This window comes from Ascaphus truei, chromosome 6 (genome assembly GCF_040206685.1).
Source record: "Ascaphus truei isolate aAscTru1 chromosome 6, aAscTru1.hap1, whole genome shotgun sequence".
NCBI classification, from domain to species: domain Eukaryota; kingdom Metazoa; phylum Chordata; class Amphibia; order Anura; family Ascaphidae; genus Ascaphus; species Ascaphus truei.
This window is the reverse complement of record NC_134488.1, coordinates 127161822-127174990: the sequence shown is the minus strand read 5'-3', so window position 1 is coordinate 127174990 and position 13169 is coordinate 127161822.

Here is a 13169-nt window from a genome sequence, read left to right as displayed (position 1 = left end):
GCAAGACCCCCAAACTGGTATTTAAAGCCCAGCGAGCCGTGAGACAGGTTAGGTTAACTTTTTCCAGCAGAAGAGGATGCTTCAGTAAGCAGCGCCACAAGGCTGACCTGAATCATGAAGTGAAGAAATTCCTCAATACAAGATATGAGCAGGAGGAGGAGGTTGATTTTATTTATATACATATATTGTAAATTTATCCTCTACTTCATCATACGTAGGAATCTTCTCCGCTACTTCGGATAGATTTCCACCCCCCCCGGGAGGCCTTTCCCTACTCTTAAGGCGCTGAACAGGAAAAGACGAGCAGCTTGGAGGAGCAAGTAATTGAGTCGGACACCAAGATCGTTGTCAAAAACCTCTCCTGTTTATTAATATTTACAGTCAGGCTTTTATAGCCGAGCGAATGTGTATACGTGCAAAGCTTACTTCCCTTATTTCATGCTTATCTGAAAAGTGACAGTTTGGGAACTTACAGATAGCCCAGACTTGAGCGACATCATAATTCTTGCTTCAAGTGCTGAGACAGTACATAAATTTAGACTAGACATCGTTGGCTAAGTTTCCTGTTTCTTTATTTCAAAACTATGTCTGAACATACAGAGTCCAGGAATTCAGCCAACATTAATTGGGTAAAAGGTCAGTCAACATTATAGCAGACAAAATGGAGTCCCCCCACTGATATATATATATATATATATATATATATATCATATAATAAAGAACAATAGGCACTCCGTCTGGTAAATCAATAAGGTGGGTGCAGATCCTATATGGTAAAAATAGGCAATACGATACCGTGTGGTGACGAATATCAGAGGCAGCACTCCAAATGGTTGTCTAAAGAATATATTGTACTAACAAGACATCATTCCAACGTTTCGGTCCGCGTGCGGGACCTTTATCAAGGTGATGTGATCACATATTCGTCGCCACACGGTATCGTATTGCATATATATAATAAATATATATATATCAAAAATGAATAGACGATACCGTTCTGTGGCTAACGTAATCTTTTATTTGTGCGAGCTTTTGCGATGCACTGATCTCTTCCAGCGATGTTACAAAGAATAAAGCCAGAAAGCTTTTTACTTTAAAACAGTGCATACAGGAATGTGATATGTGACTGAAGCCTATCCCTCCACCCTGTGCAGTGTGCGATTTTATGACTTGAGGTGTTAAAAGGTCCCTGTGTGTGCGTGTGTGCGCGTGTGTGCGTGTGTGTGTGTGTGTGTGTGTGTGTACCGGGAGGTACGAAACATCGCTCTGTCCTGTCTTGTATGTACCCCTGATGCTTGTGCTATAACTGTAAAGTGTTCTACTTTTGATACTAACCAGTGAGTGCTGCGGATCTTTTGGATTTTTGTTTTATCTATTGTTGTTGCTGGATGGGGTTCCTGGCTGCACATCACGCAGCCTGACTACTAAGATAAGATAAGTGATTTGACCTATTTTTACCAATTTGAGTGCCCTGAACAGTCTTCTTTTGTATATGTGTATCTATGTATGTAAATATAAATGTATACAGCGCCCACAGTGTATACAGCGCTTTACACAAGGGTGTGTGGAGTGGGAGTGTAAGAGGGTGTTGCATTACGATTAGTGTGTGTAGATACTATGTGGTCCATGTTGGTATATAGGTACAGAATTACATAGTGTATTAGTAGGTATAAGAAACAGCTGTGTGTGCATTCATATAGTGCAGTATGTAGACACATGGCCTTTGGCACTCATGGGAAAAGAGTTATCTTGTGTCGGTAGTGACTCATGAAACCACGATCTCGGTTTAGGCCACCGTTAAGTGTCCTGAACAGTTGCATAAATTTGTATTCATGCAACCATCTCTCTTTCGGTGTTCTAAGATTACCTTTGAGTATGGCCACCTTCAGATCGTTCATCCTATGGCCAGAATCAGAGAAATGTTTGCCGACAGGACTGTCTGTTGTTCCATATGTGATGCTGTGGCGATGCAGATTCATTCTTTTGTTTAGCTCCTGTCCCGTCTCACCTATGTAGTAGCAGCCCCCTGGACATTTCATGCACATGATGAGGTTCATGACATTGCTGGAGGAACAGGTGAACCTTCCTCTGATTTTGTACTCCAGATTCCTGTGTGGTATTTTTATTGTGCTGCTGTGTGGAGCATTGTGCAGGTTTTGCATCTAGCGTCCTGGCATGGTCTTGTCCCACATTCAGTTGTACTGCTGAATACTTTACTCCTCACCTAATTTTTTTTGAGATTATGAGGTTGTCTGTATGATAATAATGGTGTTTCAGGGAAGACCTGTTGCAATCTTGTATCTTCCTGGAGAATGGGATGTAGTTCCCTTGTGATCTTGCATAGGGCTTCTAGTTGTGGGTTATATGTGACCACCAAAGGTACCCTGTCGCTTGTCTCTTTCTGTCAGTATCAAGGAGATAATTTCTTGGTATTCTGGTGGCTTTGTGCATTTGCTGGGCTACAATTCTGCAGTTATATCCACGGTTTATGAAATCCAATCTCAGGACTATAATCCGCTGGAGTATGTCTGCTGTGTCGGAACATATCCAGTTGTATCGTATGGCTTGACTGTAGATGGTTGCATGCTTAGTGTGTGTGGGGTGGAAGCTGTCCCTCAATAGCTGGCTCTGTCTGTAGGTTTGTGGTATACAGAAGTCTGTAGTTGGTTGTTCTTTATAGTAATGCTGGTGTCAAGGAAATATAATTCGTCCGGGGAATGGGTGAGTTCGAGGTTGATGATCGGGTGGAACGTATTTGAGTTCTCATTGAACTGTATGAGGTCCTGTTCACCAAAGGTCCAAATCAGGAGGATGTAATCGATGTACTGAAGGTATGTAAGGGGTTTCAAGTGAGAGGTGGAAAGAAAGTCACTTTCCAGTTTTGCGCAGAACAGATTGGCATACTGTGGCCCCATCTGAGTGCCCATAGCGGTCCCAGTTGTCTGGAGGTATGTTTCATTTCCAAATGTGAAGTAGTTATGGGTCAGAATAAATTAGTTGCATTTGGTCACGGTCTCTGTGAGTGGCTCCTGCGGTCCCAGAAAGTATCTGCAGGCTGAAATCCTATCCTCGTGGGGGATGTTTGTGTAAAGTGATTCTACATCCATGGTTGCTAGTAGTGTTCCTGTTGGGAGGGGGCCAATGGCATTCAGTTTGTTTAGCAGGTCGGTGGTGTCCTGGATATAGCTGGGTGTGTTCCTGACAAGTGGTTTGAGAATGCCTTCCACCCAGCCAGAAATATTCTCGGTAAGTGTGCCAGATCCAGAGATAATAGGGTGCCTAGGGTTCCCCTCTTTGTGAATTTTAGGGGGCATGTAGAATGTGCCAGGTTTTGGGTTAGCTGGTATCAGGTCCAGAATTTGTTCTCTTCTGTGGATTGGGAGTGTTTTGATGATCCTGTTGAGTTCTCTCATGTATTTTTTTGTCGGATCCTCCTGCAGTTTGGTGTAATACTTTGCATCAGAGAGTTGTCTGTGCGCTTCCCGCAGGTAGTCTGTGGTGTTCATTATGACCACTGCTCCTCCCTTGTCTGCAGGTTTTATTGTTATGTTGTGGTTCCAGGATGCACTGTTTTAAAGTAAAAACACTTTCATGCTTCATTCATTGTAACATCGCCGGAAGAAGAGATCAGTGACAGTGATCGAAAGCTCGCACAAATAAAAGCATTTCGTTAGCCACAGAACTACCGTTTGTCTATTTGTTTTTGATTATTAAGCTCGGCTAACACATTTGCTATATATATATAATATATATATATATATATATATATATATATATATATATATATATATATATATATACTGTATATATATATATATATATATAATCTCCTGTAATATGTAGCATCATTTAATAACTGAAATAAATTGTAACATTGTAATGTAATTTGTTATCTTATTGCTGTATATACTGTATTGTAACAGTTTAATTTGTTCATATTAATACAATTTTTATATACTGTATTCACTTTTTTGCATTTCTATGGCACGCTTCCCCAAAAAGAACGTGAAATACAGAGTTGTTTTTTTACAGAGGGCAATCTGATTCCAGACAAATTTCCTGATCTGCTTTAGCTCACACTGCTAGAGCGCTTGCTCTGAATAACAGAGATTGTGTGTTTAACTTCTGATTTTCTTGTGTCTGACACAAACCCCATTCCTAAGGTGCTTTAAACACGTCAACACAAGAACACTTTGCGTGCTGTGGGAAGCAAGTGGAATCACTTCCTTTAGTTTGTAAAGTTTCTTTTATTTTAAAATAAAGTTTTTCGATTCAGCATGTCTCTGGTAATCTTTGTCCCTGTTATGTTATTCCGTAGCCATTGTATGTATATCCTTCATGTAGCACCAAAATGAGTGCTTATACCTGTAGTAGCTCCCTCCCCCTGGCTTCCTTTAAAGCAGGGCACGCCCGCTTCCTGGTTACCAGTTTAATGTTCCTTGTGGAGCACAGTTGAGATACCTGTGAGATACGCTAATAGCTAGATTAGCTATGTGTCAGCAGTGAGCAGCTCAAAAGTAGGATGCGATATTGATACTACAGCTGGTTTTGCTCACACTGCTAGAACTGTGATTTAGAAAAGCAGTGGTTGTGGGTTGTATTCCTGTTGGGTCTGACACTATCCCAGTCATTAGGTTGGTGCTTTAGGCTTATTATGAACTCTATACTCTTTATAGTAGGTATGGAAATCCTCTTAGAAAGTGGGGAATTGAACTCCTTTAAATTTTCTTTGCATAGTCATTAGCATATCTCTCAGCCAGGTCCCTCAGGTATGTTCCTTTTTCAGCACAGGAATGTCTCCATAATTGATTTGGAGGCACATCTGAGAGGATACATACATATACATATATATGTATGTAGCCCTGGTCTCCAGCGGCTCCTAGAGACCCCCTCCTTTGGGACAGCGTGGTCGCGGGTGCCGCTGGAGCCAGCGACGGACCCGCCGGCTGCTTCCAAAGGTGGGGGCCGGAGCAGGGAGCGGTGAGAGCCTTAGGAGGCTCGGTGGCGTACCCGGATAGCGGGGGCCGCCATGATGGGTTGCACGAGCGTGCGCGGGATCGCGCATGCGCAGGGACAGTCAGGGAGCTGCGGCGGCCATTAGGTGTTCGCGCATGCACAGGCGAATCGCGCATGCGGTCCCAATGCTCAAACAGGCTCCCCAGGACTACAAATCCCATGGGCCATAGCAAGGAGACACCAGGTGCCTGATAGTGGCCAATGAGGGCCAAGGATTCCCAGGGAGGAATAAAGATACATTCCGTGGGCTGGTAGTACGCAGTCAGTTGGAGCTGGGAGCAAGAAGGGGAAGGAAGGGTGTAAGGAGCAAGTGAAACTCCTGCACCAGGTAAGGTTTCCTCAGGTCCCAGATAGGCCCCAACTCCCCACCAGGTTAGCGGGTAAGTGATAAGGGACGGCCCCAAGTTAGGGACCCTGCCCTTAGGTTTGTGGTGTGCACTCTTGTCAGGTCACAGCGGTCAGTGCTGTGAGGGCTGACAAGCGGGCACCATGTAAGGTTGCAGTACGTTGCTTCAAGGGTTGGAAGGGTTAGGTAGGAGTGAGGCAGAGGGGACTCGGGCGGTACGGGAAGAGGTAGTGCGGGTGCAGGGAGTCAAGGACCCGCTTGCATAGTACAGGTTCCCCGTAGGACCCTAGGAGTTTTCCCCGTAAGCCATTCAAGGTTGCTGTGCTGTAGGGACGGCCTATAGTACAGCGAGCATCACCGTAGTTCATAGAGTCAGTTAGGAACTCAGCAGACGCTGCGCATCCATTCTGAAGGTTGGGCGCAGATCTTTGTTGTGGCTGCAGGGGCCATCCTGGTGGGATCGCCACGGACGGTGGATCCCGGATGTCATGAAGGGAATCGTCTGATCCTTTGTGAAGCCCGTGGCAGGCCCGAGCACTGGAGTGCTCGGCAGGTAACCCCTTTATCACCAAGTGCACCAACAATCCTATTAGTTTCATCAGTGGCTGCGCAGTCACACATATCCTCTCTCTGCAAGAGTGCGGGACATTGTGTGGGGGTTTATGGACACAGCGTGGGATCACCCGGTGTAGGGGGGAAGCGTCCTGCGCGACGCAATAATCGGTGTCTCCTCTAGAGAGGGACACCCGTTATTCAGTTGATGTTATATGTTATATGCACAAGTAAAGGTGTTGGTTATTATACATATGGTGTGCTGATTATTTGCATGTGTCCTGCGAGGAACAATTCCCGCTCTGCTGGGAACCATCGCAGGTGGAGGCGCTGCACCTAGTGTAAGTATATAACTCAGGTTCCCCGTGGCGGAAGCTCAGCTCTCCTGGTTGCCAAACAGGTACCGCACCACACTGAGAAGTAGTCAGATACAACTACCCACCCCAATATCACTTAGGGAAGGGGGAAAGAGGGCTACATATATATATATATGTATATGCGAACTGCTAACACTTATTATAGGCTAAAGCTGGTAAATTCCGGGCATTATTGAAATCCCTGCTCTCTGATTGATAATGCCCGGAATTTTAACCAATCAGTAATGGCCTGGAATTTTTGGCACCCTGTCAAGTTTTTCAGCCAATCAGCTTTCAGTTCTCAGTCACAAAGAGTGAAATTTGCTCTTAAACAGGGGAGGTGATTGGACAGAAGACAGCAGCCAGGCACTGACTCCGTCCCTTGCCTGTCTGCAGAGAGCTCCCCACAGGAGAGTGAGGGGAAAGGTTTGTGTGTCTGTTCTGTGTGGTTTGTGGATGTAAATGGGGCAGCAGAGTGTTTTATTAGTGTGTGTGTGTGTGTGTGTGTGTGTGTGTGTGTGTGTGTGTGTGTGTGTGTGTGTGTGTGTGTGTGTGTGTGTGTGTGTGTGTGTGTGTGTGTGTGTGTGTGTGTTTTCTGAGTGTAGTGGGGGCAGCAGAGTTGGTGTGTTTCTGCTATGTGTGTTTTGTTGGTGTAGAGGGGGAGCTGCAGTGTGAGTGTGTCTTCAGTGTGTTTTGTGGGTGGAGGAGGGGTGCAGAGTGTTGTTGGTGTGTGTGTCTGCAGTGTGTGGGTTTACAGGGGGCTGCAGTGGGTGTAAGGAGGGAGCTGCTGGTGTGTGTTTTGTGGATGTAGAGGTGGCAGAGTCTGTTTTGTTGATGTGTGTATCTCTGCAGTGTGTTTTTTGTAGGTGCCGAGGGTGGGGTGCAGTGTGTTTTGTGGGTGGAGGAGGGATGCAGAGTGGTTTTTGTGTGTGTGTGTGTGTGTGTGTGCAGTGTATGGGTTTACATGGGGGCTACAGTGGGTGTAGAGGGGGGCTGCTGGTGTGTGTTTTATGGATGTAGAAGGGCAGCAGTCTGTTTTGTGTGTGTTTGTGTGTGTCAGTGGGTGGTGGAGGGCTGCAGAGTGGTGTTGGTGTGTGTGTGTGTGAGTGTTTGCAGTGTGTTTCTGTGTTTTGTGTATTTGCGGGTGTAGTGGGGGGCTGCTGTTTGTGTTTTGTGAGTGTAGAGGGTGGAGACGGCCAGCAGTAGGTTTTGTGGGTGTAGAGGAGGGGGGCAGCACAGTGTGTAGGGGGGGACTGCAGTGTGTGTTTGTGTATGTAGCCCTGGCTGGTTTTGGGCTATAAGTCTGCCCTCCTGGCAGTCTAGTAAGGGTAGGTTGCCAGGAGTAATCATGGGGTTTCCCCACACTTGCAGCTCAGTGAGTCAGAGCAGGTAGTGCAATCAGGCCTGCTGTCCAATCAGGGACAGGGGGCTGGTTCTTACTGGAACTGACTTAAGTGGCTGCACATCTTAATTTAGTCAGTTGTGCCTCTACGTGATAGAGATGTGGTCTCTCCAACTCAGTAGTGCAGGGCTCTGCTTACAGAGGCCTTCCCTACGGGGAAAGGTGGAAGACTGTTCCCCTTACCCCACAAGGGGGTAAGAGAAGAGCAAGGACTGCTCCTGGTGGCTGGAAGTGAAGGTCCAGGGACATCCTAAAGGTGAAGACCTGAGTGATAAGAAGGTATTCAGTGTAAGCTGCGCACTGCTGTGATTAAGAGCCAGAGACTGAATAAAGATCACCTGTTTCTACGTTCTCCTTGCCTGAGACTGAAATCTATCAGAGAGAAGAAGAGATAGTTCTCCTGCAGAGATTTCTCCCCATACATCTGGGGGCTGCAAGAGATGGAGGCGCTGTCACCGTGAGTAAGATTCAGGCAAGACCCCAGAAGCCTCTCCTGGCCTCCCTTATAACACCATGCGGTAGACCCAGGGCCCCCTGTTACCAGCAGGTTTGCAACACACTACCATGAGTAACCAGAGCAGCTTTCCCCAAGATAGACCCTATATGAAATTGGGTGGGCGAAACAGGGTTACATGTATTGTGTGTGTGTGTGTGTGTGTGTGTGTGTGTGTGTGTGTGTGTGTGTGTGTGTGTGTGTGTGTGTGTGTGTGTGTGTGTGTGTGTGTGTGTGTGTGTGTGTGTGTGTGTGTGTGTGTGTGTGTGTGTGTGTGTGTTGATAAAAATCAATGACTACAAAAATTTCTTTTTTTATGAAAAATTAAAAATAAGCCTACATTTAGATTATAATAGTAATAGTCCCCTCAGAACAGGGCATTACTGGCCAATAATGCCCTGTTCTTCAGGGATTATTACTTAATTAAACTAGGTCTCTCTATAACAAATTTTATCCGTGTTCGTGTTCTTTCAAATCCTGTCTGAATTGTATTCAATGACGGATTTGAATTAATCCGGACAGAATTTTTACCATCCAATCCGCAGATGGATTTTAGTGGGTGTGACGTTCTTTGTCAAAATGATCCGCTGAATTTCCGGAAACTAATTTGAACAGTTCGACCCATCCCGATTTGTGAGCAATATATATATATCAGAAAATAGCCGTGTTAGTCCAGTTGCGATAGTGCAGAATAAATGAGTTCTTCAGTATTAGGTGATACCTTTTTTTATTGGACTAACAATTTATGTCATAGGACAAACTTTCGAGAGTTCTTGAAGAAGAGAAGAGAACTCTCGAAAGCTTGTCCTATGACATAAATTGTCAGTCCAATAAAAAAGGTATCACCTACTGTAATACTGAAGAACTCATTTATTCTGCAATATATATATATATATATATATATATATATATATATATATATATATAAAGAGAAAATACAGTAGCGCCACTTGTGAGACAAAGTAATATAAATTGTGAAACAATATTAAACTAAAAATTAAAAAATATATATAAACAACAATATATTAATCTAAAAAATATATTCCGTGCCAACAATAGTGATAACATACATAACAAACAAGAAAAAAAGAAAAACAAAAATGTAGAAAGTCCAACCCTTAGTGCAAGTCCACAAAAATTCAAATTAGGAACAAGATGATTGCCAGGGATCTAAGGAATAATCAATTTCAGCAGAAATCTATAGAAACAGAAGAACAGAGAGCGCACGTCCCATAGTGTAAAAAAGTACATTTAATATTAAAAAGAGGACAAGGGGATTAAGGACTCACAAAAGTAAAAGAATATTAAGCAGTTTGTGATATAATCACCACCAACAGGGCAACATCGTCCTGGATCTCACCAACGGATCGATATCCAGTCCAGTTCACCTCCAGCAGTTCTAGATCTCGGTTCCTCTGTATGTGTGTATATATATATATACCATACGATACCATGCACCACCTTGTGAAAGGTCCCACTGGGGGACCGAAACGTTGGTTTTTGTGTCTTCTATCAAATACATAAAATGTATGATTTACTTACCTGCGTGCTGTCCCTTGATGTCGTGTTGCTACCGGTATCGTATGGTCTGTTATTGCTTTATGGGATAAGCACCAAAACTTATTTACTTGCATATGGTGTGCCGGCTGTGCATTGGATTCTATATATATATATATATACATATACAGCTAAACCCCATTATAGCGCGGTCCTCGGGGGCCACCCGATCCGACTGCGCTAGAACCGGGGTCGCGCTAATTTTTTTTTAAATGGCCGCCGCGCGCCTGATCGGGAGGGAGTGAGGAGGGAATGAAGGAAGAGGTGGCCGGAAGCCCTACACGTCCCCCAGCAATGGCGAGTCCAGCCGCAACCTGCTCCTTACCTCCCACCACCGGCATCCATTTCCTCCCCCCCCCAGGGCCCCACACCTACCGGCCCTCCGCGGCATAGTGCACGCGGCCCTCCGAGTCTCAGCCTGCTCCTCCCGACACCCCCCCTCCTCCCGACACCACCCCCCCTCCTCCCAACACCCACCCCTCCTCCCGACACCCTCCCCCTCCTCCCGACACCCTCCCCCTCCTCCCGACACACTCCCCCTCCTCCCGACACCCTCCCCCTCCTCCTGACACCCCCCTCCTCCTGACACCCCCCCCCCTCCTCCTGATGCCAGCTCCGCTCTCAGCAGCCGACACCAAAGGTAGGGAGGGGGAGTGGGAGGTGTGGTGTAGTGTGCTGTGAGTGCTGTGTGCTGTGAGTGCTGTGAGAGTGGGCTGAGTGGGCTGTGAGTGCTGTGAGTGTGCTGTGAGTGCTGTGAGCAGTGTGCAGTGAGAGTGTGTGCTGTGAGCAGTGTGCAGTGAGAGTGTGTGCTGTGAGCAGTGTACTGGGAGTGTGTGCAGTGTGCAGTGAGTGCTGGTAGTGTGTGCAGTGTGGTGTGTGCAGTGTGCAGTGAGAGCGTGTGCAGTGAGAGCGTGTGCAGTGAGAGCGTGCGCAGTGAGAGCGTGTGCAGTGAGAGCGTGCAGTGTAGAGTGTGTGCAGTGTAGAGTGTGTGCAGTGACTGCTCGGAGTGTGTGCAGCATGTGCAGTGAGAGCGTGTGCAGTGACTGCTGGGAGTGTGTGCAGTGTGTGTAGTGAGAGTGCGTGGCAGTGAGAGTGTGTGGAGTGAGAGCAGTGTGGGCAGTGAGAGCATTGAGGGCAGTGTGGCACTGTGTGCAGTGTGCAAAAAAAAATGTAAAAAAAAAATGTAAAAAAAAATTGAATTTTTTTTTTAAACGGGAGCCACATGAAATCCGCGTAATAACGGGCCGCGCTATAACGGGGTTAAGCTGTACATATATATATAGAATCCAATGTACAGCCGGCACACCATATGCAAGTAAATAAGTTTTGGTGCTTTGGTGCATCAGGTGTTTCACGTTTCGCTTAACTTGCAGTTACTATGTGTATTTTGCATGTCCCTGCAATAGTTAATCTATCCAGGTATCAGCTCCAGATCAGTTTAGCCCAGGGCCTGTCCCTGTAGCACCACAAACTAGGGAGTGAGGACCTATGTGGGACCTAAGGGGTTAATAGCCTGCTCCGCTCCCCTATCTCTTCCCAGTCCTGACTCTAACTAATATTAGCAGCGCCTGCAGCAACGCACTGCAACCTGCTGGGTGCTTGCAGCAAACGTGCTGCACAAATACTGTGCCTTCTTGTCAGACCTCACAGCACTGCCAGCCGTGACCCTGACAAGACCAGCACAGTCTCACTAAGGGCAGCGTCCCTATCTTGGGCCGTCCCTTAGCAATTACCCACTAACCTGGTGGGAAGTTGGGGCCTACCTGGGATGTGGGGGACCTTATGCGGTGCAGGAGCTTCACTCGCTCCCTGCACCCTTCCTTCCCCTTCAGCTCCCCAGCTCCAACTAACTAGCGTGGGCTCAGCGCGCGAAATGTATCCACTCCTGCCTGGGAATCCTTGGCCCTCATTGGCCACTATCAGGCACCTGGTGTCTCCCTCGCTAGGCCCTATGGGAATTGTAGTCCTGGGGCACCTGTAAATACACTGGGGCCACGTGCGCGGTTCTCCTGTGCATGCACGAACATTTAGGGGCCACCGCAACCTCTCCTGGGCTTTTTCTGCACTCGTGCGACTTTTCCCTGGCTCTGGGGTACCTTCTGCGCATGCGCTATCACTGCGCATGTGCGAGTTTCTGCAATGGCGGCCCCCGCTAGCCGGGTGCGCCGCCGACACTCTCAGCGCTCCCTGCACTGGCCCCCACCCTCGCGTTGTGCCGCCGGAGCCCCAGGGACGCCGAGCGCTCCCTGCACTGGCCCCACCTTTGTGAACAGCCTGCGGGTCCGTCGCTGCCTCCAACGGCACCCGCGACCGCGCTGACACAAAGGAGGGGGGGTCTCTGGTGGTCTAGGGGCACTAGCTACACTCTCCCCCTGGTTAAAAACCCAACGTCCCCGCTTGGGGAACGACATCACACTGCATAAGTTTACACAATAAAAATTTGCATTGCATAAACGATACACTTAGCAGATTGACTTTATTATCACGCATATCTGGCATGTCATATAGGATAACTGAGGTGAGCTGAGACCATCTATGGGGTGCCCCTAACCAATCATGTGGGGGTACCTCACGTTTGCATCCATGAGCCTCCCCTGGGTGAATCTCTTGGTGAGCCCGCTCTGGGGTAACAGTCACCGGTTTCGTACTCATTCGTCCCCCTGGTGGGGAAGATTACAATGTCTCTTAACCAGGCCTTTACCCGGCCATCCGCGGCATGGATGCGGTAGGCCAGGAAGCCAGGACCTTTCCCGCGGTTCACTACATGGTGAATGGAGCGCTCCTTTTTGGGCTTAAAGGAGGCCATTTTCCCTGAATCCTTCTCCACGCAGTTTTTGTCCCTACACACTTGCGAGACTCCCACTGGGAAGCGAGCAATGGACAATGTCTCTTTCCTCAAAGTCTCTATGTCACCTGGCAGGGAGTAAAGGGTAGATACCTTACCACTGCGGTGATTCCCGGTGGCCAACAGGTCCTCGGGGACGCTGTCAGTTCCCACCTTGGCTGTCTTGGGACCTGTCCCCGGCACTTCTGGGGCAGTCCACTTACTAGCTGGAACCTCGGGAGCGTTGTATCCCAGTCCTGGGACCACTGGTGTCGGAGCGCACGGGCTCACACTCAGATCAGGAGCCGGTGGGAAGTAAGGAGGTTCCTCACCACTCCGCTGGCTTGTAATGGATTTCTCTTCATCCGGAACACTGTCAGGTAGGTACTGGTCCACTCGCACAACTGGACAGCTATCTTCTAAGGGAGACACCTCCGCCAGGACGCGATGCTGAGTGGAGCCATTCGCCCTGGTGGCCATACTCATGCTCCGCGGTCACCTGGAGGCTCACACCCAACACCCCTGGGGCAGCCAACTCACCCTTGTTTTCGTTAGGTACTGGTCCCATTGGGGTCGGCCAGATTGGCCGTTGTATGGGCACATGGGCCCACAGCAGGCTCTGT